General features: G+C 43.3%; 1 long non-coding RNA gene across 3 annotated transcripts in view; it reads right to left on the bottom strand.

The window, feature by feature from the left end:
* LOC104912435 (uncharacterized) overlaps positions 1 to 24804 on the bottom strand; it is a 159776-nt gene that overhangs the window by 29862 nt on the left and 105110 nt on the right. For 2 of the 3 annotated variants that reach the window (XR_014885286.1, XR_014885287.1), the window contains one exon: positions 19585 to 24267. The exons of the other annotated variant lie outside the window; for it this stretch is intronic. This is a non-coding gene — a long non-coding RNA (uncharacterized LOC104912435). Of the gene's footprint in view, positions 1 to 19584; positions 24268 to 24804 lie in introns of those variants that run through there. 3 annotated transcript variants of the gene reach the window in all.

Here is a 24804-nt window from a genome sequence, read left to right as displayed (position 1 = left end):
AACCATGCTCACATCAGTAGAGTTGGAAGTGGATGATTTTACGGTCCCTTTCAAAGCAATCATTCTATGATTTCACCTGGTGAGCTGCCTGGTGAAGCGCATCATGGTCCTGCAGGAGATGGAGGAACCTCTAAAACTATTGCTATCTTTGTGTAATAACAGGATGTCCAGATAATAACAGCAGGCTACTTGATGCTTGGGTGCAACATGCGAATATAGACAGTAGAAGTGTGAAAGTTTTGGCAGGTGCTCACTTCTGTTTGTAGTTGCTCAGGAATGGGATGTGGCTTTTCTACTCAAAGCTAATTCACATCTAAGTCAGGTTACCTAGGAAAAGATCAGGAGAAAAGGAAAAAGAGGAGGCCATAAATCATTGTAAGGAGATCAGATAGAATTCCTCAGGACCATGAATTTGGGGCCAAATGTTGGAATGTAGCGTGTAATGAACTTGCTTATCACCCTGGTGCTGTATCCAGGAGTTACTAATGGGCTCTGGAGTGCTGTGACAGTAACCTGAGCTTGAGGAGCAGCCTAATAAAAAGAGGCTCCCTGCTTTTAGGCAGCCTCAGCACTGCTTCCCAAAAAGACAACGTTGGATGGCTGCAGTTCCCAGTGTATTTCTTCCATCTCGTGCCTAGAAAGATGCAAACAGCTCCAGTGATAATTGGGCTCAGATTATTAAGGTATTAGAGAGATAAAGCTTCTTGAAGCCCTGCAAAACTCCAACTGGCACACACTGAGGGGCTGCTAACACCTCCCTTGGCAACATGCAGGTAGGGGATAGGAGGAGCCAAACTAATTATCTTTTGTAATCCAGTTGGAATTAAGCGACAGTGATCAAGTGCTTTGTAATGGACTTCCTGAATTCTCATACAAATGGAGGAAGTGACAACCCCTTGATCAGATTTCTGTTCATTTTGTCTGCTTCCCGACTTGCGTTACGCATTTTTCCCCTTTGCTATCTTCTCCAACCTTGGTTTAGCAGGACTAAGGAACAAATACTGCACCAGAATATGAGAGTAGTGGGTTGGAAGTGACCTGGGAGCTTCCAAGGGTCCCCAGAACGGCTCAGGTTGGATGGGACCTCAAGGATCATCCAGTTCCAATCCCCCTGCAGCAGGAAATGATTTACAGAGTATCCTTCACCAGAAATTGTCAGTGCAGAAGGGGCTTCTAATACACTAGAAGGCAGTTCTGGGGTGGCCAGCCCCTGGTCTCCCCACTGTCCAGGGTAATCTGGCTGGGATCTCCTAGCAACAGCAAAAAATGTTGGGCTTTCCCTATGCCATAGAGAGGGTCTAGCCCTACTGGTGACATGGGTCCCTCCTCAGTAGCAGAAATGTGGTGTTCAACAGTGCTGGACAAACTGGAGCCTTTTGAGTCCCACATCCCTCAGGCCATGCCTGGGAGGACATGGCTTTATTTCTGGAAGGCGTCAGTAGAGTTATATAGCCTCAGCATAATTGTTTTACAAAACCACGCTGGGGATCTATCCCTGCCTCATGATGGGCTTGCAAAACCCTCCAATAGTATTTGCACTGAAAAGGGTCTGTGACCTTGTTGTGGAGCAGCATTGTGTTGCCACAGTCAGAAGCTCTGGCAGACAAACCCTTGTAAGCTTATGAACTCCCTGTTTCCCACCCAGTAAGTCAGCCATGAACATCCCCAGAAGACTCATGTTGTAAAGTCAGTGTAAAACAAAAAAGAGACCACAGATTACAGCCCATGGGAGCTTCAGACCACGCCAAAGGCAAGCTCCAACAGACCCTATAGCCATAGAAGGGCATACTGAGAGCTGTTTTACAGCATCCTGCCCTTGGTTTCAAGTGCTGGCTTTGGAACTACTGTCTGGCAGTCTGTTTGGACTCTACCTCTGGCATCAGGGTTGGCATGAGGGGAAGTAATGCTCAGAGATCTCTAAGCTCCTGAGGGAGCTTTGTAAGTGTGGGGATGAGATCTTCTGCCCCAGCTCCTGTGCCCTGGAGCCTGCCAGCCCACAAAGAGCCACCACTGCTATTCACTAATGTGGGTTCACCCACGGTCAGGCACTCAGCTCTGTGTTACTCCTAGTCCTTTACTAACTTTAACTTCATCTTTCCCTCAGTGTGTAAGCCCTGTAAGCCCTTTCTTTCTTTCTGCCTGAACCAGGAAGACCTAAAGATTTAGCAAAGCATTCAGGCTACAAGTCAGTGGTTTTTTTGTCACTTACTTGTCTAAATAACACATAAAAGGCTCCCACTTCTCAGACCAGGCTCTCCATGAAATGTGTAGAACAGGAGAGGTGCAAATGAAAACCTTGGTGGCAGTAGGTGCTGTTTTTCCAAACATTCCCCATCAGTAAGCAGGCAGCCCCCCAGCACAGCACAATCCCACTGAGATCTTTAAGCTGTATTTCTAGGATTTCTCTAAACCAGGGGCCTCAAGCTTTTAAACACAAAGGGAGCTGGGGAATGGTTTCCTTAGCAAAAGATTTGAGCAAATCAGTGCTTTTTGACTCACTTTTTTTTTTTTTCCCCCCTCCTATGGACATCTGCTGGGGTCTGTATTTTTTGAATCATGGGGGTGAAGGGGGCTGAGGGGGGAGGAGAGGTCTGCAGACAAGGCAAGCACAACTTATTCTGGAAAGGTTCCCGGATGCTATAAATGGGAGCCCCCTCACAGTGCAGCTCATCTGAAGGAAAATGAAAATATCAGGCATCCAAGAAGCATATGTGCAGATGGCTTAGAGCCCAGCCTCCTTACTAGGGTTCTGCATTAAATAAAATGCACCGGGTCATGTTGCTACAGATATAAGAGATTACTAGGTGCAATGTGCGCTTCTCTGTGAAACTGCAGGTTTTTCAAACAATTGGAAATTCAGACCTTGTTTATGGATCAAGCAAATGGCTTCAGTCAAGCAGAACAGCCCCCTTTTTTTGGCTCAGGCTGGGGTCAGGAGGCTCATACTCTGCAAGACTTCACTGCAGACACAGCTCAGAAGGAGAGTAGTCTCAACACCAGTGTGAGAAGCAGCATCCAAGAGGGCTATTGACTACGACCTGTATTTTTGAAGGACGATATGAATCAATCCAGAGCCTTGGCAAGACCCCGCAGTTGGGGCTTGTGCTTTCAGCCAATGTCAATTATGTCATTACTGAGCCTGCAGAAGCTATTACTAATGTTACTTTTACAGTTCACTGCCGACCAGAGAAAAGAGTTTTTCACACTGTTGTCGTTTTGTTGGAGCAAGACTATACGAATCACAGATGGCTTCCTTGCCAGATGTAGCCTCGCAGGACAGCAATTTGGGGTTTACAAGAGGTTTAATGAAAACTTGGCATTTTCCCAACTTTTGGCAAATACTCTTGGGCTGTCATCTCATACAAGCAAGTTGAGAGCCTAAAAAAAAGTAAAAAAAAAAATTAAGTCGAATGACTTGTTCTCTCACCAAACATGGAGGCAAAGAGTTTTTACCTGAGAAACAAAAACCAAGTGAGTAAACTAATACTCTATTGCGTTGGGCCTAAGCTCATGATCACTGCAGTTATTGAAAGGCTCTCCTGAATGCTGGATCTGTTCCCACATATTCACTGTTGCTTTGGAGGGGTCCAATGCATTTCAGCTGACACTATGTTGAACATGGAGGGGGGAGGAGTGACATCCAGGTATATCAAAAACCACATCATCCTTTCTTTGATGTTTACTGCTCATATTTCAGTGATCGTTTTGCTGCTTTGTCCTGAAAGGAGATTTTGCTTTTTAGCTTTTCTGCTTGGTTTCTGTTTCCTTGATGGTATGAGCAGCTCATTTCAATTGTTCTGAAAGAAATTCTCAGCTGTGTGCTGTCAGATAGATAGATAACATCACCTGTACTCAACAACATACTCAAAAGGTGCAGAACCAACCAACATCTTCAGCACCAAACTGGAAACTTTTCACGTTTCACTTTTTAGGATGATGATATCCCCTTTTTCTGCTTGTGGATATTTACATTCAGCAAAACTTGGCATAGTGCAACGCCATTTTAAGCTTAACTCTGCTTATACCACCACTTCTGATTCCCACTACCCCAGAGTGATATTCATCTTTGTCCAAACTGCCAAATGGAGTCAGCTGCAGTGATTTGGCCACGAAGTTTCTTCAGTTATGATTTGGATGAGAAATGATTTCCTAGGTCCCAGTAGTCTCAAAATGCTGTCTTGAGTGCAATGTGTGGGAAGAAAAATGCCAGGAGCTGCCCCAGTGAGACAGAGCACCATTGACAAGAACGCACTGGGGCCATTCAAAATATCAGTGCCAACAAACAAATCTCAAAACATTAGCCACACTGAGTCTCAAGGTAACGAGCCACTCCATGTGGGCCTTTACTAGTCTCCCATAACCAACCACCTCTGCCTTAACCTGCCTGCTGGTCTTAAAATGCCTTCAACCTGAGCAATCCATTTTTTAATCGCCACTGGTGTGCAAACAAGATTGAACTCTCTGGAGAAAGGAGGAAGTAGCACTTCACATCCATGTGGCAAAGAAATTAAGAAACCAGCTGGAGAAATGTAATCATGGAGATGTCATCCTTTTTTCTACTGGCTGAGGTTTGGATGTAGAGCTGACATTCAACCCTCCTCAGCGCTCCTGTGGATCCAGACTTCTCGAGGATCACTCTTCAACAGTTTTTCTCCTGACTTCTGCCTATGTGAGGTGTTCAGGGACTTTACAGAAATGATTTTTATTTCCCAAGACGCAAATTGAATCAACATCCCTAAGATAAAGCACAAGAATCATGGATTTCCCTCTTTCTGCATCGGTGACTGTGTGATTGAGTCGTAATTTCCTTAAGGGAAAGCCGTAAATCTCCCTCCCATTCCTCTCTCTCTAAAAAAAAAAAAGTGTCAGTCTTTCTCAAACAAGGTTTCTAACAATCTCCCCTTTTCTAGATGAACTTTGTATAGGATCAGAGGAAGTCAGTTGGCTTTTGATTACTAGTCTTTACAAAGTGCCACTTATCACTCCATAATGCACTCATCTGAGAGGGTGATCGTTAATTAATACTACAACCACATAAATAATATGCTGTTTTATGCAACAGAAGACATATCCTTGTACAGTAGTAATCCTAATAGTAGCCATCCCTGAAATGTATTTAACTTAAAGTTATCCCATCCTGCATAGATAGGGTTTTTTTTTTTCCACTCCTGCAAAGCCATGAGAATCTTTATACCCATGGTACATGACTTCAACTCCTGTTCTGCAAATGCTTCTCTGTAGGCGTCCCAGAGATTCAGTCCTCACTGAGTTTTGGGTAGCACTGAGTTCAAAGGAAAGTGCTGAAATTCTGAAGAAAAAAAACCTCAAACTTAGTAGTGTGGGAGAAAGATTTAATTCCTTCTTACACTGTTAAAGAAAAAAAAAAATCACGTGGTCCCTTAGCTCAGGCAGATTTCATCTCACTGTCCTCAACTCCATCTGTACTCAGTGAAAAGACTGAGATATCTACAGTGTATTTTAGGCATCTACACTCCTGAGGAGCCTGTGTCTTCTCATTGACTGCAATGGGCACTAGCTAACGTAGGTTGGTAGGTGAGGTAGCTCCTATCCCTGTATCAAGTTGTGTTTTCCTTCTTCCTTCCACAAAATAGAAATGAACACCTGAAAAATCTGCTGTAAGGACTCAGACCTCGAAGAGAGGAAAGTGGTTAAATGAGCCAGCAAGGCGGTCATGGCAAATACCTACATTCAAGTGTTCATGGTTGGTAATGTATAACATTCCCTAGTAAAATCACAGCGTTATTAATTTTTCTGGCTCTGGAATAGTAAAAGCAAGAGGAGAAATCTGGCCCAATGATCCATCATCTTAGGCTTTGAAATAGAGCCAGCTTCGGTGAAATTTGAGTGAGCCCTTAGAAACACAAGGAGACCTAAAGCAACAAGTGCATTTCACTGAGCTATGATATCATCCTGTATTCATTTCTAGAAGGGAAGCTGTTTATTGGATGCGTAGGAAAGAAAACAGCAGAACAGTGCATGCATTTAAATATTCAAAGCAGCCCCAGCAAAGAACTTAAAACCTGAAGTCATTTCCTTGATGAGCTTCAGATATTATTTGTCATCCACACCGAACCAGAAGAAGAGGAGAAATAAAAGGAAAAGGAAAGTCTGTTGCAACCTTAGTGGCTGGAAAGGAAGGTGCAGAGCTGTGATGGGCAGCAGCGAGCTGGAAACTGCCAAGCCAGCCAGTGAGGATGTCTTGATCTGCCCCAGGCTGCCTCTGAGCACCCAGAGGGACAAAATTCATTGCAGGGAGTCAAGGAGGTTTGGCAAAGCCCTGGTACAACCTGGGAGCAACTCATGTTGCCTAGCCATCAGAGTCCTGAGATGCTTGTCAGAGCCTCTAACCAAGTCCCAAACCCCTTTATGGTTAGTGGGCAGGAGAGATGGAGTCAGCAGTCTTCACTGACCTACTCAAGAGCATCTAGGGCATCCATGCACATGTAAGAAGACACAAAAAGCAATCAGCACATGCATCTCTCCTGCCTCCAAAGAGGAACAGTTCCTCTAGGAAGTCATGCAAGGTATAAGAGTGTCCACAGGGGTTGGAGAAAGCATGTGGCATAGGATGACAGAGGCTAAAAAAAGACCATAAATATCATCTAGTCCATCCATCAACCCATCACCACACAAAACATGTCATTGATGCCCTGTTATCAGGGCTCCAAGCACACTGATTCAGAGCTCAGAAAGACATTGACATGCCAGGTTCTGGAAACTGTACATTTCCCCCACCCAGTAAAAGTGACTCAAGCCATGTCTGTTTCATAAGACAGCAGAATATCTAAGAAAGGACTGCCATTTTTTGCATTTTTGCCAATGAAAAGCAGCACTTACAGAACCATAGATTCATTTGAGTTGGGAGGGACCCTTAAATGTCATTTAGCCCATCTCTCCTGCAATGAACACAGCTCCATCAGAAGCTCAGAGCCCCATCATGCCTGACCTTGGGTGTCTCTAGGGATAGGGTATTTCATACTCCTGCTCAGGTATGCTTCTCTAGTGTTTGTAAAAATACAGGTAATAATAATAATAATGAACATTATATGAGGTATTTCTCCTTGCTGAAATTTGGACTAAGGAGCAAGAGATGCAGTTCATAAGCGATGCAGCACTGTTAGTGCACAGCTCTGAATGAGTAAATCATTGCCTGATGCCAAGTGACATGGAATATTTAGGTGTCAGCCTGATGCTGAGTTCTTCCCTCCATGCAGGGAAGAACTCAGCACCTTGCTGAGTTCTTCCCTCCATGCAGGGAAGAACTCAGCACCTTGCTGAGCTTCCAGAAGCATTCTGCACCAGGCAGTCTGCAGGCACCAACATAAAGCAACAGATGCTGCCAGACAGCGATATGTAGTGGCCACACAAAGCTGCAGAGGTGTGAATATTCCCCGGATGCTCCTCAGGCTTACATCAGCTCATTGCAGCTTTCTGTAGCCTGCACAATAAAGGGAAACTTTCTTTTTTAAGGGACTATTAATCTGTTAGTGTCAGAAGTAGCTGGCATGACCCCACAGTCACCTGTCTCACACTGACCATCCTGTGATGCTCAGTGGAGCAGCATCTCATTTTCACCAAGCGTGGCAAAGACTGGCTTCTTCCCTGCTATAAAATATCTTTTTTAGTATTGTAATTTTAAAATAACAAAGTGCAATTGCTCAGCAGGATGAGCTTCGGCACTAACCACAAGCACAGGGCTGGCTGGAGGAAGCAGCAAGCTGGGAGGCGTTACCAGGTTGTTAGTGCTAAAAGCAAAGAATTGCAAGGAAAATACTGCCTCCCCCCTTGTGCCAACCTCTGGTTAGCCTTCCCAGGCGCATTTTCCAACAGCAGCACGAAATCAGCAAGGCCCATCCAGCCATTTTTGTATAAAGGGGAGGATTTTCCACAAGTCATCACGAGCCCTAATCACATTGCCATAATGAAAACCTGCTGAGCTCTCTATCGCTGTTCAGAGCCAAATGAAGACAGATTGAGGCAGATGTGGTGGGGTCACAAAGTAGACTTGTTGTGACAGAGAAGCATGGGGGAAGCAGTGTCTTTGTCTTCTCCCATTCTGCTTTCACCACCACCACCACCCTTTCTCACCACGTATTGTGCCTTAACCCCACGCAGACACTTCCCTGCCTTGACCTCAGCAGAGCAATGCTTTTTGCTGGATGGTCGTTCCCCCTTCCAAGTTTATTCCTTCTGAATTTAGTTTCCGTTTTTTCAAATTTATTTTCACTTTTCCTTCTTTTTCTTTCTCTGGTGAAGAGGACAGGTTTCCTGCTCATCCTCTATTAGAGATCCTTCAGTTTGCAGCCAGACCATGGCCACTGAAGCACTCCAGGCATCCCAAGGCCATGCCTCTCCCTCCTCTCACTGAGCCTCATGGTGTTTTCCCACAGATGAGAACTCCCCATGCTCTGCTTTGGCTTCTCTGTCGATAACCTTTCCTAACTGGCTCTGGGATTCATCAGGTCAAGGAGGTTTTCTTCATACACAGCTTAATACCCTGCTTGGGCCACTGACAATTCATCTCAGCCTGACATCTGATGAACTTCCAGAGACCCACACGGACCAGAGGGGAATTAGGTGGCCTTTTAATGGTGGGGTAGGCAGAAACATAATGAGATCAGGGTGAGATATGTCAAAAGCCAACTTCAGCAACAAAAACAACTACTCTGAACCCAAACAGAACTTGTCCATACCATAACACAAAGTTCATCCAAGTGAGGTGCTGAAGGACTGAGCACCACATTTTTCTTCAGCTTATCAACAAGGAAGATTTCAGACAACCTTCCTTCACAGATGTAGACAAAGCTTGGACCCATTTGTTGCTCCCAACAAGACAGACACTCAGGGCTACATCAGATTGCAGAAAAACATAACAACAAAGACCATGCTTCACCCCAGATACTGATGCTTCAGAAAGGACAGTGCTGTTTTCAAGGCAGAAGGCAGTAGCCTAGAGTTCAGTTACATTGTACAAGTGATTAACGAGTTGTTTAGGGAGCAGAAAGAAACAAGGAGCCTGAGAAAGGTCTCCTCTCCATAGCTGCCTTATAACACTAAAAAAAAAAAAAAAAAAAAAAAAAAAGGAGGCCAATTCAGTAAACACAGACACTGTGTATTTTTTGAGTATTTAAGAAGCATTTGAGGTATACTGCACATGCAAGGGGAATGACCCAACGACTCATGAATGTTGAGGGCAAGCAGGCATGCTTGACTGCTTCCTGGACTTATCAGCCAGCAGTATAACAACTAGTACATCAGCAATGCTAACACCAATCCCAAAGAAGCCGAACACAATGAGATGCATTTCTTGTTTAACACAAGCAGCAGAAGATACAGTTGCTTCAAACCTAAGAAAGCCAAGTTCCAGTAATAAAAAAAAAAAAAAAAAAAGAAAGAAAGAATCACTTACCCTTTTCCAAGGATCCAGGTTCACCAAACACTCCAAAAGAAACAATATCCAAGTAGAGATCTTTCCCTCACAGCTGCCAGCCCTTAAATGAGGTTAGGGAGGGGTGGACCCTTCTGGTTGCACAGGTGAATTGCTTCCACCTGTGCTCCCAGGGCTGGCTACTCCCCTTCACCAGGTGTTCAATCACTGGTTCAGGCCACGACCTAATAGTTCCCATACAGTATTACATGCATGTAAAAAGCAGGATTCAAAGTTGTGCAGGTTTTGTGCCGCAGACACCGAGGCTTTTCCCCTATCTCCCAATTGTACTACAGAGGTGAGTAAAGGAAGGAGGTAGTTGGTCCCAAATGAGGCAGAGCTTCTCAGTTTCGAGGTTCACAGCACTAGGGATGAGAAGGCCAGTTAACAGCCCAGCTCTCTTTTGGAAATCAGATAAAACATGTGCCCAGTACCATTGGCCTCTGATTGCTGAGTGGGGGGCAGGAACCTCTTAGGACCTGGTTCCTTTCTTTCTATGAGCTCCCATGGGATGTTTTCTTACTGGAAATTGGTGCGCAGATCTCAAATGTGGAACCCTACTATCCATTTTTTTGCAAAGCGTGTTTTTCACCACACTGCTCTCCCTCACTCCTTCCACTCAGCACACACATTCAGCACATGCTGAAATGTATAAATAAACCAGCATTTTGCTGGGTCAGCCCTCTGCTGGCAATCTCCTTGCACTTTGTCACCAGAGGCCACAACTCTACTCAAAGGGACCATTTGGTCTTGGCAGGACTCGGTCACTTACTCGCTCACTCCTTGGTGCCAAAGCACCACAAGAGCAGCTCCTCAATTGCTCTTGGCTTCCCCTCTGAATGAGTGCTGAGCTGCAGGGACAGCTCACGCTGCAGAAAATGAAAAGGGGAAAAAAAGAACTGCTTGCCAGCATCCAGAAAAAGAGAAGAGATGCATGTTGTCAGGTCCGAGTGGACCATGGGCCATAGAAAAAATTGCAGGGGCTGTTTCACAGTATCACAGAATCATTAAGGCTGAAAAGACCATAAAATCATCTATTCCAACCATCAGCCCATGTCTGTGACTGCTTCAAACCATGTGACTCAGTGCAACGTCTCCCACCACTGGCTTCCACATGGGTTTTACGATTCTCTTGCACGAGAGTGGAGATAAATACAGCTTGCTTGCCATGATGGAGAAAGGCACTTTATGCATTTCCCTAAAAATGTGGCCTCTGCATTTAAAGATGGAGGTTGAAATCCGGGAAACGGATGGGTGGTTTCAGATGCACGGCCTCAGCGATGGTTTTTATTCTGAGGACAGCACTCCCCAAAGAATCATTCAAATCCCAAAGCCGGACACTGCTCTGGAAAGCATCAGAAGTCTTGCGTGGCATTTCAGAGGCAAGTCCAAAACCATTTCTGTTTTGTAAACAGGAAGTCGCATTGTCTGGAGAGGATATTTTCCCCCTTCAATAGCTGCATGCAGCCTTCTTACATAACCCCTTTTTACAGCATTTCAAGACTGAAAAGTTCATTTCCCTCTCATAAGCACATAGGAGAATGCAGCTGCCACCCAGACATCCTCTAAATGGGACCACATGTAAGCCACTTAGTCTCCAAAAATGAAAGGAAAACACAGTGCTGTCATCGCTGCACGGCACCGTCAATCAGAGCTGTTCATAATGCACTCTGCCATGGACGTCCCATACCATGCTCATTATAAGCTTAGGCTTAATGCACGATATTAAAGCAGAATATTACAAATGTTAGGAACTCTAGATGAGCAAATGAGGACAAGTAGAAACAAAGAAGTTCAGAGCCAGCCTCTTTCCTGGCCTTGAGGGTCGGTGAGGACAAATTACTGCTCAATGGAAACATCTTCTGCAGCTTCACCCTAACCACGTTGGTCACGTTGTATGGTCTGGGAAGATCCCAATGGGATGGGCTGCAAGGGCAGACCATCCATGGACATGGACTCTACCAAGATCTATTTGATGAATCATTTAAAAAAAAAAAAAAATCAAAGAAATGTTGCGAATATATCCATTAATTTGTGTGGAACAATTTCTTTGCTACAACATCTCCAAGAGGAAGAAGGCTCATTAAGAAACGTGTGGGAAGTCACCTCCACTCATTCTAGCATGCCTTGGCTGGAAAAGCAATTGGGGTCTTATACAAAGCAGCTGTCACATGCTAAATTATTTGTTGTGCTTCATATGCATCCAAATATAAAACAAGGGCTGTATAAGCTGAGTAAATAAACAGACTTGCTAATCTCTGATGAAGAGGTCTGTGTTGTTTTACTGACACTTTTTACCATATACTCCAGGGTCATTTGCCAGACTGGGAATAAATGGCATCTGTTTCTATAATCCAGGCTTGATTTCCTCTTTCTTACAAAGATGTTTCACTCCTGGCTTCTGGGGTGCAAAAAAAACCAACCAACCAACCAAACAACCAAACAAACAACAACAACAACAAAAAAAAACAGAAAAAAATACAGTGGAAATTTACCCACAAAATGTCCTAAGTGTATCTGAAAATGTTGGGCCTGATTCTGATTGTTATTCCATTTTTCTGCCATCGTGACAAGGCAGACAGTTTTACTCCCTGGATCATATTTATGTTCAGCTAGAAAGCACCGAGATATTTGTCACAAATCTGCTAAATCTCAGCAGAGCTAATTTAAGTAAATCAGCTGCTTTAAACATGCAATCCATCTATTATTAAACACCGAGCACAGTTCAGTGGGAGGATTTAACAAGAAGTGATTTCGGAGAAGGCAAAATGCCATTTGTGGGAAGAGGAAAACCACCCAATTCAGAAGTCAGTTTGTTCACCAATCACACGGAATTTACACCAATCTACACAACTTGACGTTGCTCGAGTTCCTGTGTCAGTGCTGCTGGGAAAGGCAAGTGGAGCCTAACGAGCTGCCTTTGCGGAGATGTTGGGCTCTGCCCTTTCAACAAACACACTTTGTCATTTCTTGATGCCCTTCCAAACTAAAGAGCCATGAGACCTCCCCATTGCTTCCCATGGAAGATCGGAATTGAGAAATGGTTTTGTTTGTTAAACTCAGTCCTGTAAATACTTACGAAAAATATAAATAACGTATAAGAAAACATATAAACATATATTCAAACAAACAAAACCCCTTAAAAACAGCTAGGAGAATGCTAAAGTTAATATACCAGGGTGTCTGCTCTCCACAGGAATGCTTACTGCCACCTGAAGTCAGTGGGACTCCCCAAAATACATTATGGGGAGAAGCAAAGGGGAGATGGATGACTGCTGGACTCGATGGTAAATGCACAGCAGTGCTCAGGCAGGAGGCAGGAGCTGTGGGAACAGCAATCACCCACACCAAAGCAGGCTCGGGTTGGATTTCCATAGTGGATGGGAGGCACATCTCTGGAAAATGTGGCACGCTTCTGGATCCATGCAAAACCCTTCCTTGTTATTAATTTTGTAAACCCTTTATTATACTTTCATTAAATGATACCTCTCTTAAAATGCCCTTTCATGCTGAAGGCTACGCATGGTGTCCACAGCTCTCAGTGCCACTTCAGGTACAAATTTTAGGTCTTCCTGCAACTTCTGGTAGGGAAAAGAGAAGAGTAAAACCAGAGACAGAGAAGCTGTGGCTCGCCTGCATGCTGAAGGTCAGGTGATGGTGGATATTTGTGGTTCAGTCCTGCTGTTACTGAAATAAATGGCAGTGATGTCTGCGGGACTGATGCAGGGATGGTATTAGAGTCGTGTCTAACAGCATTAATTAGGGGTGGTTGGCAGAGAAGTGAATCCCCAACGGTAGGATTATTTAGTGGTAGAGCAATGTGGGATCATGCCTTCTGTTCCTGGACTGCTCTCATCCTGCATTGAATCCTGGGTCATGACCTCCCCAAAATGCTGTTCTTCTGCATAATAAGACCTAAGGGATGCAAGTGGCTGGCTTCCTGCAGCAGTGTAAATGGGGATTTTTCATGTATGGAGATAGAAAAAAAGCCTTGTGCATTTTGCAGATTGATCTTTGAAGATAGGTCATGTCTAGGAATTTATTGGGCTTTTAGGGTTCTTTTGCAATGGTGTTTCATAGCAAGATAGATCCTCATCTGCTCCCAGTCACACATAATTAATTGCACAGTAACATACCACAGGAGGTAGGTTTCTACTTGCTGTTGGCTCCTTGCCTTGTATTTTTCTTTTACCTGATATAATTTCAGATATGATCCCAACTATTATGTATACTTCCGTGCATAGATTGGGTTTTTCACATTACCATAAAAGCATCTCACCTTGATGAATCCCAAGAGCTTTACTCTTAGCACTTGCACCCACATGAGTGCTCTGCCAGGCAGAGAAACTTAAGCAGGGCTGGTCAGGAGCTGGACTCTATGATCCATGTGGGTCCCTACCAACTCAGAATATTCCATGATTCTATGACCCACAGCTCCAGTGGCTCAGCAGCAATTTCCTTCCCATGAATGGCAAACCCAGGTAACAGCTGAACTTCAAAGCCATGGCATGGGCTCATTAAGCCTTGGCTATTTCTCATACCCAGCCAGGAACTCGGGACAGCATGGCTGGGATCTCCTTCAGTTTTGGTTAATAACTCACTGACAGATGCTGAGACTCAACGCTACGGAGACAAAAGACACAAGTCTGTGAAGCTCATCTGTCACTCAACAGCTCCTATGACGAATTTTGGTTTTGAAGGGTTTATTTATTTTGAATGCAGTATTGCACAATGTGTGTATTTACTCCTGGGTATTTATCCCTACAATATAGCAGTCATTTGCAAACGTAGAATTATAACTTTTTTTTTTTGCCCTCTTTTCGGCGGTTTGACTTTTTTAACAGACACTTAAATATTCTCTAATGGAGATGCAAATCCCCTTGCAATTCATCTAAACTGGATTTCCTACACTACATTTCACAGACCTCTTGGATATAATCCATGGACACCCATGGGTCTGCAGTGCACAGGTCAAAAAGCACTGATTTATTTATTTGTGAACCATCGCACAGTACTGTGTGCATTGCTCTCCATGTTGCTTGTGCCTGGTACATGGATCACAAGGCTGTCACGTGCTAAGGCTTCATGTAAATGCTCCATGAACAGACTCAGCTTTATTTTGAAAGCAAGTTCATAATTTGTTGCCCTCTGCAAGGCTCTCCTTGACCTCAGTGCCCTCATGCAGGGGAATAAATAATACAGTTTCAGAAACCCAGGTGGTTTTTTATATCTTCCTGGTATTGCACATGAGGGGTTTCATCAGGATTTGGAAACTCTCAGAGTTTGGGCTGGTTTTCATTGCATTAGCCAAGGACTATTGTCTTTGTGCACATGTGAGGCCCGTTTCTCCCAGCACTGGAGAAGCCCTCCTTTATCCTAATGTTTGCCAAGGGAGACTGGGACCTGTTGCAACAGCCCCAGATGCTCAGAGTCAGTCCAGCCCTGAAACAAGACACACTCTCCTATCTTCAGGACTAATCATTCAGAGAGCAATTATGTTAAAGACCTCATTCTACAAACACTTATTCCCTCGTTGTATTTCTAATGTCATACTTGGCTCCATTTTCTTTCACTTGCGAAATCTCCTGCTCCTGCTCCCTCTCTGTGTTCCAATTCATTACAACCCTGCAAGGACAGGGCTGTGGGTAGGTACCGATGCTGTGATGTTTGGCAATTGCTTATCTCACGACCTTTGGCAATTTATCTGAGCTAGAATATCCTGTTTATCATACCTATGCTGTACTGCAAGTGGGATAGCTATGAAGGCAACAGAGAAATACTTCTAGGTCTGAGCAGCCCCATGTGAGGGACATGGTTAGTGGGCATGGTGGAGATGGGTTGATGGTTGGACTAGATAGCCTTAGTGAACTTTTCCAACCTTAATGATTCTGTGATTCTGCTGAGTTGCTTGAATTGAAACTAAAAAATGACTACGTAGACATCGCAAATTCATTTTCAGATTTATCCTGGTTTTACACTACGCCCATATCAAGCTTAGTTCAATTCAGCAAACAAACAGATTTGAATAAAATAAAACCTGAGCTAGAGTTCTCTCTCAGATGAAGTGTCCAATTCTTTTCAAAGATGTGTAGACGTTGGGAAAGAAAGTGGAAATAATGAGCTACTATAAATAACACCAGTTCTTCCAATATTTCCATCACAGCCAGCCAAAGCCTGGAGGTGCAGGATAAGTCTTGAGAAAATCTACCCTGGTCACAAACACATTGACAATCAGCTCTTGAGTTGATTGGAAAAGCCACAAAGTGTTTGCTTGGAGTTTCTTATTGTTTGTTTGTTTAAGAAAGCAACTACAACCAAACAGAAAAATATGTATTTAAAACAGTATTAAGGTGAGGCCAAGACAAGAGGTGCTGTAACCCCTTGCATGGTCAAGATAAGATCCCAAAAGTCTCCATCTAAAATAAAGAGGATGCTATGTAATGCAGAAAAAAGCTAATGCTGGCACATAATAGGACCAGTGTAGAGAGCAAGGAAGGAACTGGGAGCTGAGAAGGTTTACAGATTGGGATAACCATCCCAGAAATGGTCCAAAGACATTTTGATGTGCCAAATGACATCTATGAAAAGCAGACACCACTTGGGGCACACAAAGCAGAGTTTCATTTGTCACAGATGTCACCTATCTGTCACACCACTGCATGCATCATTTCTGCTGTGCCGGGGGTTGGCAAACCTCAGCCACAGTGAATGGTCCAACTTTGTAATCTGGACCTCAGGGGAGATCTGGAGAGAGTTCAGCAGGGAATGAGGAGAGCTCTAGAAAACGTGATTTCTGCTGCAAGCCAGCCAGCACCGAGCTCATGTCATCCTGAGCAGAGAGGACTAAGGGGGAAGACATGATATTATAACTCAAATATTTAAGCAGAGAGGAAAGGAATAAACTGGTTCTGAGTCCGCTGGGGAATGAGGCAAGAAATCACAGCTTCATCTGCAGAGAAAGAGATTTAGGGTAAAGGTAGAGATGTTCTGAGTGGATTTTCAGGGATTTGCCAATGCTGCTTGGTGTGAATGCAGCTGCTTGGAGCCCCTCAGCCCCACTGGAATGGACCAGAGAGCTTGGCACCACCGTACAGCACGACCTGGTGAGCTTCTTTCCAGCCCTATTTTCAGTGATCTTGTAATAACACCAAAATTACATGCTGACAGTATAAGAGCTGGGATTATTTGCTTTAGGATTAATGTAATTAGGCTAAGTATGAATCAGATGGTTTAGCTATTTGTAGTTGGAGCACACAGGACAGATGCAATGGCCTCGCTCTGTCAGTGACGTTTGTGCAGACACTGACTGATGCTTCCTTTCCCCTAAATCAGACAGGGCAGGTGGGACTATGACACTTTAAAGCCCACTGGGTAGTGCCAAACTGAGTTTTGCTTATACAACCACAGCATTTCTGGTATCATACATTTACCATCTTAATTAGCATCCATAAATGCTGACAAATGCTGGATTTACTAGGAAGCCTTGAGTGCCAGCTTAACGTAATGCTGACGTATCAACATATGACTTCTGAGATGTGATCTCTCCTAGAGCTCTCTGTTTCAATATCACACAAGCTAACAAAGCTCTTGGAATCATAAAGTCACAGAGTTATAGAATGGCTTAGGTTGGAAAGGACCTTAAGGGTCATCCAGTTCCAATCCCTGTCACGGACATCTTCACATCTCCTGCATCACACAGGAGACCTGCAATATCAAGCCCATCTGCAGGAACACAACAGTGCCACGAAACCCAGTGTCGGATGGAAATCTTCAAGTGATGAAGAATCAGCCACATTGCTTGGGAGAGTCCTGACGGATTGCTGCACTCACAGCTCAAACATACCAAGCTTCTGGCTGGAAGTATTGCCACTCCAGCTGCTGCTCATACCTGGGCTTCCCTTTAACTGAGAGATTATCAAATAACAGCTAGGAGAAGCTGCTTACTCCATGTGGTGCACACAGCAAGCAGCTACCAAGGCAGGATATTTCAGGTGGGAAGACATAGAGGAGGACACACATGCATTCCCCTTTCTTCAAAGAGCAAAATTCCTACAGAAATTTTCAAATCAGTCAAGATTCTGGAATTCACCAAAATGAGAGAAAAAAGAACTTTTTTTTTTTTTTTTTTTTTTTAAGAAAATTCTGGGCAGGCTTTTCTCCTGACTTCAAACTCGTCTGAAATTGCAGCTGGAGATGAGACCATGTGATCCCAGAACCCGTGGAGCAATTTAGCAGAACGCCTGTGTGACCCCTGGCTGCAGCAGTGCCATCTGTGGCCTATTACTGGGGATTTCGTACCAGCTGGGCAGCAGGAGCTCATCTGAAATCCACCCCAGCTCAGGAGATGATGAGCTATATAGCTACTGCTTGTATTTGTCTTATAAAAGTAATAATGTTGTGTTCTGTTGCCATTAAGGTCTGATATTAAACACGTTAATTTCCTAGCAGACCCAAAGCAAGAGGTAGGAAGGCCATTTATTTTTAATGAACTGAAAACTGTTGTGATCTCATTCATCCACCCATGAAATCCACTGACTGACAAGGTCCCATTTCTGGGCAGCGGGGTTAAATGTGCTTCAGACAAAAGCCAGATTTTCCTTTCCTCTGCATGCCATGGGCAGGATCAAAGGAGCAGGGAAATGGACATTAAAGCCCTTATAATCAGGGACACAGAATCCAACCCAGCATGGGCCAGCCCCCTTGCAGGCTCATAGAAATGCCACTGTGCATTTTTGCATGGGAACACTGGGAGCTCTGAGAGAGCAAACTGGGCAAGTAAATAAGGTTGGGGAGTAAGCACTGCATGGCCTGGGCTCATCTGTCATCACCTGGAGCTTCTCCTTGGAAGCTACCTGGGAGCAGATATCCCTCACACCTTTGATGCTCCCTCAGTTTCAAAAAAGTGGTTTTCTTAATAAGCCTGTAATATCTCTGGGATGCAGCAGATGGTGCTAGCATAGATAACCCTAGAAACAGAACGATGGGCAAACAGATCTTGGGGGAAAAGGGAAAGCAAGATTTACAATTTGATTACAACTCTTTTTAGAAACGTTCGTAACATGCCAGAAAAAGTTGTCATTAATCACATTCCTTCTCAGCTGGGAGAATGCTGTAGTGATGGCAGCACAGCCAGCAACCCGTGCCATTTTGGCAACAGACAAGTGGATGGGCGGTGAGGCCATTCCCCTTGACTTCCTATGTGAACCCCTGGATCTGGCTTGGAGCTGAGGATGAAGGTGGCCTTCAGAGAAGCTGGACAGGCATTTCTCCTCTTGCACTGACCTTTGTTCGTGTGTTTCAGAATACCTTTCTCGTGTGACCCCCTCAAGTGGCCTTGAAGGGATGGGAAATAAAGACGGCTGATGCCTCCCAAAAAACAGCAAAGCGAGAATAGCTTGTTTTCCAAGCACATATGAGTTCATTTGCATTTATTTTTAACCAGATTAACATCCAGCTAATGTGGATGTCAACTAATTGGAATGCAATTTTGGGAATTACGGAGGAATTCAGCACTGCTGATATAAACCAAATGTGATGGTGTTGGAAAGCATATGAAATTTATCTACATGGTCTTGGTGTCATCAGCACGCTCTGCCATTTGCCTAGGTTAACTCTTAGGCAATCTGAGTGGAAAGAAATACTTCCATGATTCCCATATAACTAATAAGATGCAGTGCATTGGCTGACTTGGGGTTTAAAACAAATAATAGGGAGTTTATTACTCAGATCTTCCTTCTTCTAATAGAAATTATCAATGACACTATATATGTAAAGCATTTTTCTTCTTGGAATGATTGTTTCACTTGTCACTGTTTCAATTCCAAAGGTTATTGTGCATAATGTTTAGTGAAAGCATAAACACAACTATAAGAATGCTGTTCGTATTCTGCATCTACACTAAGCATGTTTGATGTAATTAAAGAAGGTGATTAGTCAGGAAAGGACTTAAACATCCTCCAGAGTGTCCCAAGAAAGGAAAGCAATTAAATACCTGCTTCACGCCCTGCTTCCAGGGTGTTTTCCTTATCAAACGTCACAAAGAAAAAGCATTGCCCCTTTAAATGGCTGAGATCCAATGTCCTGCTCAGTGTTGAAATTCTGCCTCCAGGAAACACAGACAGGGAAGCATCAAAGCAGAGAGGACGAGTTGTTCTTTAATCAAAATATTGTGAAACTGTGGTTCTGTCAATGGTTTGCTGTTCGGATTTTGTAGATACGTAGGATGATTGGGAAGCTTCAAAGAAAGATGTCAACCAAATGTTTTTCAGAATCACATGCGAGGCAGAAGGAAATGTGCTTCCTAAAGGTCGCACTGGCAGATGAACTTCTTTCTGCAATCATTAAAGTTGTAAAGTCCCCCCTCCCTGCACACACATGAAAGATGATAGGATCAGCATGCCAGCCAGAACCAGATTTGGGAATCAGACATTTCCCTTCCAAGCAGCAGTGTGTTGATCTTGCTGGGGGAAAGCATAGCATGGGCAAAAATTCACTTAGGAATGGTGAGGCAGCCAGAGGATTTCACATCTCTTTCCAACAGAGATGCATTCACTTGACTGCATTTTCCCATCCACAAAACTGTCCAACTTTAAATGTGGGGAGTCCTTTACACCAGATGAAGGCAACTTGAGTGATGAGTTTGGGCAAGTGATAAGTTAGAGGAATGATAAAATAATAATAATAGAATCATAGAATCATTAAAGTTGGAAAAGATCACTGAGATCACGTAGTCCAACCAGCAACCCATCATCACCATGTGCACTAAGCCACGCCACTAACATAATGGTAGATTTTGGACTCATCCATCTCATGCGTAGGGTTTCTAAAGGTTATGCAGTAATTGTAGCAGGCTGCTACTCAGACTAAGAGAAAGAATAAGGATTGGACTGTAACTCCTAGTTTCTCAGTTCAGACCAACCTTAAGTTCTATTTCATGGCCTTCAGAAATGGACAAAGATGATCTTTGGATGGTGGCATTAGGAAAATAACTTAGATTCACCCTCCTTTTTCTGATCATTCTTATCCTCCTTGAATTCTTAGAAAGCTTGACTTACTGTGGTATTGCAATATATTTAGCATAAGCTTAAAATCGAGGTTACTATTATTGGTAATTTATACTTAACAGCCTCCTTGGAATTGCAGACCCTTGGGGAGATACTTCTGCATCGCAGAGCTGCTGAGCTGTAGCACTCCACGCATGAGATCTGACATGGGATGTTTACTCTTGTCTTGCAATTAGCAACTGAGCCGTTCCCTATTAAATCCCATGAACAACTACTGGGATTAAAAAGTCTTTTATCACTGCTTAATTCCATAACTTTTGGAAACAGAAACCCCACGTGTTTTTTCAATAAGCACTTCTCCTCCTGACAGCGCTACATCTTTCACAAACACAGTGAGAATAACCTCTGGACTTTGCCTGCAGCAGTGAAGTATGAAATTTTGAATTCCATGGGTCACTGTTTCTGCTGCAGCCAGATGTGGATAAAAGGCAAAGGGTGGTTTATTGTTGTTTTTTCAAGAAACAGAGAAAGGTTTGTACTAAGGTACACCCTCTGTCCTAAAAACAAGTGGCTAACATGTGGCTTGAATATTGCCAATTGCCATTTCAAAAGATGAAACTTAAAAAACAAAATATTTTGAGTTTAAATATTCTGTCTTCAGCTAATAAAGTATATTATGAGCTTAAATTGGATTTGGGAAAACACACAGGAGAGCTGCAACCTTGATGCTGAGCTGTGAGTTAGTGACATGACTATTGGTGCCATTGGTCCTGTCCTGGTGGTTTTATTGGCATCAGTGAGTTATGGTGAATATGAAAGGAAAATACAGAATGGCTGCAAAAAGTAATTTTTGTTCTGAATCGATTGGGTTATTAATTGGAAACAAATTAATAGATGAATTCAATCCCCATCCACACTGATGGATTAGTCCATAAGAGCATTTTATACAAACTCTTTTGGGGACTGAAGCATGTTTAAAAAATAGCAAAGCTTAATTACTCTGCTTTATATACTGCCACTGAGTTTACCATCAAGCTACAGCATGGATCTCTACACTAAAGGTTGATGGATTTTAAATGTCAGTAGCTGTGGCTCCTGCATACTCAGTTTTTTCCCCGTAATGATGGAAAAGGTTTGATTCTTCCTTGTTGTCTTGTTGCTGCCTAACTTGTCATGGTTAATAAGACCACCAGCACTGTGGAAACACACATCAGGAAAACTCAAGCTGGTTCTCAAAGGCCAACAGCCAGATTTGAGCAGGATCGTACCCTCAAGACTTTATCCAAAATTCCTTACGGTGTCTTTGCACTTACAGATCAGTGCTGCACTAATTTTGTAATGTAGCCAGCTGCCTGCATGGGAAAAATATTTTGGAAAAGGAAAAGAAAAATGTCCAACTTTCCATTTGTAAGTGCTGAGAAAATCCATCTCTTCTCCAAACTGTAGGATCTCTTTGCTTGTGCCCTTCTAAAGATTTCCACCTCATATTGCACACAGAATATCAGGAGGCAGTTGGACCCACAGATTTAGCAGGAAACTGGATGGCTGAGTTAGGATGGGTCATTTTTTATTACTATGCTGAAAGTAAGGTCAGATGAGTGTTAAATCAGAGTACAGCCAACCATGGGCTGGGATCACCTCTTTGGACTCACCGCTACGTGCTGCACGGGCTGGTTCTGCTCCAAATAAAGCCTTTAGAGCAGGAACTGTACCAAGAAGGATCATGGAAATTCAGCCCCAGTTCTGATAGTTTGATGATCTCAATCACTGAAACGCTTTGAGGAGCAGATATTTTCATCCCTTTCTAATTTGCAGCTGAGACCTAAGGCAATTTTTGTACCGAAAACTTTGGAGTTCCTTCAATATTTTGAGCCACGGCACAACCACTCATGTTCTCACTTTAGTCATTTGAAGTCTCCCTGTGAAACAGCTGGCCTCTGATGTGCGAGATACCTGCTTCCCACTATTTGGCTTCCGACAGCAAGAAGATGACTTACGGCCATGAACTATCCCTTAATTTAACACATCAAAACCATGCAAAAATAAACAAAACAGAGTGAAGAACACATGTAGATCATGAACTCACATTCTGCACCTTGCACTTTTGCCCAGAGCACATGTTTTTGCAGCTTATCTCCCTGGGTATCTGCAATGATGCCTTCTCCTGTGTTTGTTTTCTTTGTGTGGGGATACTTGGCAAGGAACTGCTTCTCTGGGAGAAAAAGCAGTTTCTGCTTCTCTGTGGCCATGGACCAAACAAAGACTGTAACTGGACATTTAACCACAGGCTTGCTGCAAAACCTGTCTGGATAAGAAATATGGCTCGCGTTGATCTCAGTGTGCTTTGAGGAAAGTTCTATCCAGAGCACTTTGTCCTTTTTTGCTCTGTTTCCTACCTTCATTTAAATCACTGTTGGCTTTCATTTCCCTCTCTTTAATCTCAGAAAGCCCTTCTGTGGCCTTAAAACATAATTTAATGTCGCAGCAGCAATTTAGCTTGAGTTTTGCCTCTGCTTCTGGGATGTGAGGTATGTCTTGTACTGGTCAGAAAGGGGGAAAAACACGTCCATGAGTGAAGCCTTTGGCCACTGGGATTTATCACGTAGTTTGATGTTTGGCTGTTGTTTTCAAGTCTCTCTGCTGAGAAGGACTAAAATATTAGTGAGATGCTTCCTACTGAAAACACCCTATTAATTCCTCTCTTTATTTCCATGGAATGCTTTTTGTTCTGCTGTTTTTACGTGAAGAGATACTGAGGTAAGTCATTCAAGGTCCCTATATGAGAGAAGGTAATAATAGTACTTCCCTCTTTGGGGAAAAAAAAAAAAAAAAAAAAAAGCTATTTGTCAAGGCATAGCTCAGAAACACTTTTGATCAGAAATTTCCCCTATGAGCTCTGAGTCTTGCTGGATCCAATGACTCATGATTTTGCAGTTGGAAAAGAGCTATGGTGATGCTCAGCTTCAAGGCAAATCCATGAGCCTATAACATTCTCTTGGAAAAACTTCTGACTCATTTCTAAATCTACTTACAGAGTTCTTCAGACCTGAATAAATGACATTTAATAAAAAAGAAAGAGGAAATCAGACCCAAATTCTGCTGGCCAGAGAATAGACATAATCCTTCCCCATGGGTCGAGGGGATTGGAACATGCTTCCCAGGGAGGTAATGGAGTCACCATCCCCGGAGATGTTCAAGAAAAGGGTGTCACATTGAGTGACAGGTTCTAAAGCAGTCACAGACATGGCCTGATGACTGGACTAGATGATCTTATTGGTCTTTTCAACTTTAATGATTCTATGGGTTGCATTATAGTTGGTAGAGGTCTGAGCAACACTACCCCTCACCGGTTTCAAGCAGCCAAGTCTTCAGCTGGTTTTGCAGAGCCCCAACGCTGCTTGGAAAAACATCCTTTGTCAGCAGAGATCTGCCCACACAGATCTTATGAACATAGAAACGTGTACATACAGCCAAGAAGATGTTACAGGCAGTGAATTCCTACTGCTGATAATTAATGAAAATACAGCTTTTTGTGCATCGCTTCCCTTCCTCACGATGAATAGAAAGAAAGGGTCAAATCCAAAGCTAATGGTTGGTCAGACATCCTGTTTGGCGAGGGTTAAGATCAGGTCTCGTGGAGTCAGGAAAGAGAAAGGCCCCAAGTGTCCTCGAAATTTCCATATGACATTTAGGTATCAATGACGGCATTGTTCTGGAGCAAGAGCTCATTTTCTAAGAAAGTCAGCTTGCTCCTTGAGGACTGCTCCCTGCAGCTGAGGATGCCAGGCTGCTCCTTGGCAAGAAGCACGTTAATTCCTTTAAGAAACGCTCAAATTAAATGTGCTACAAATCAACATTTCTTTACTCACGTTAAGATACATCGGCATTATCCCACCAAAGATACTGACCCCGAAATACTTAATGATGCCAATGTTTCAAAGGAAAATTTTCCATGTGTAGAATTTTTAAGGCTTTTTGTGTTTTTGTAGTTTATTTTTCTTTTGAAAAAGATTCAAAAAATTCACAATCTCTCTCTCTTTTTTTTTTTTCCTAAGGGATTATCTGCTAATCTTACCCTGTTACAAAATATATTCATAATCCTCACAGCAGTTACTTAGCAAGTCTTAAACCTGTCATTAAAATACCTTCTCTTGTTACTACAATCAGCAGTCTTAATCCACTGTGAGCCTCTCATTTTTTTTTCTTCTCCCACTTTGTTCCCAAATGGCTTAAACCAAGGTATGACAGGTAGCAAACAATCCCCGATCTAATTACTTGGAAGAAACAAATCAGGGGAAGGAGCATGTTTGTGTGGCAAATTCCTGACAGTTTGGAAGCCAGAGGCCCTAGGAA

The sequence above is a fragment of the Meleagris gallopavo genome, chromosome 10 (assembly GCF_905368555.1).
Source record: "Meleagris gallopavo chromosome 10, MGAL_WU_HG_1.1, whole genome shotgun sequence".
In the NCBI taxonomy this organism is placed as follows: Eukaryota; Metazoa; Chordata; class Aves; order Galliformes; family Phasianidae; genus Meleagris; species Meleagris gallopavo.
This window is presented reverse-complemented; position numbering and strand designations above follow the sequence as displayed.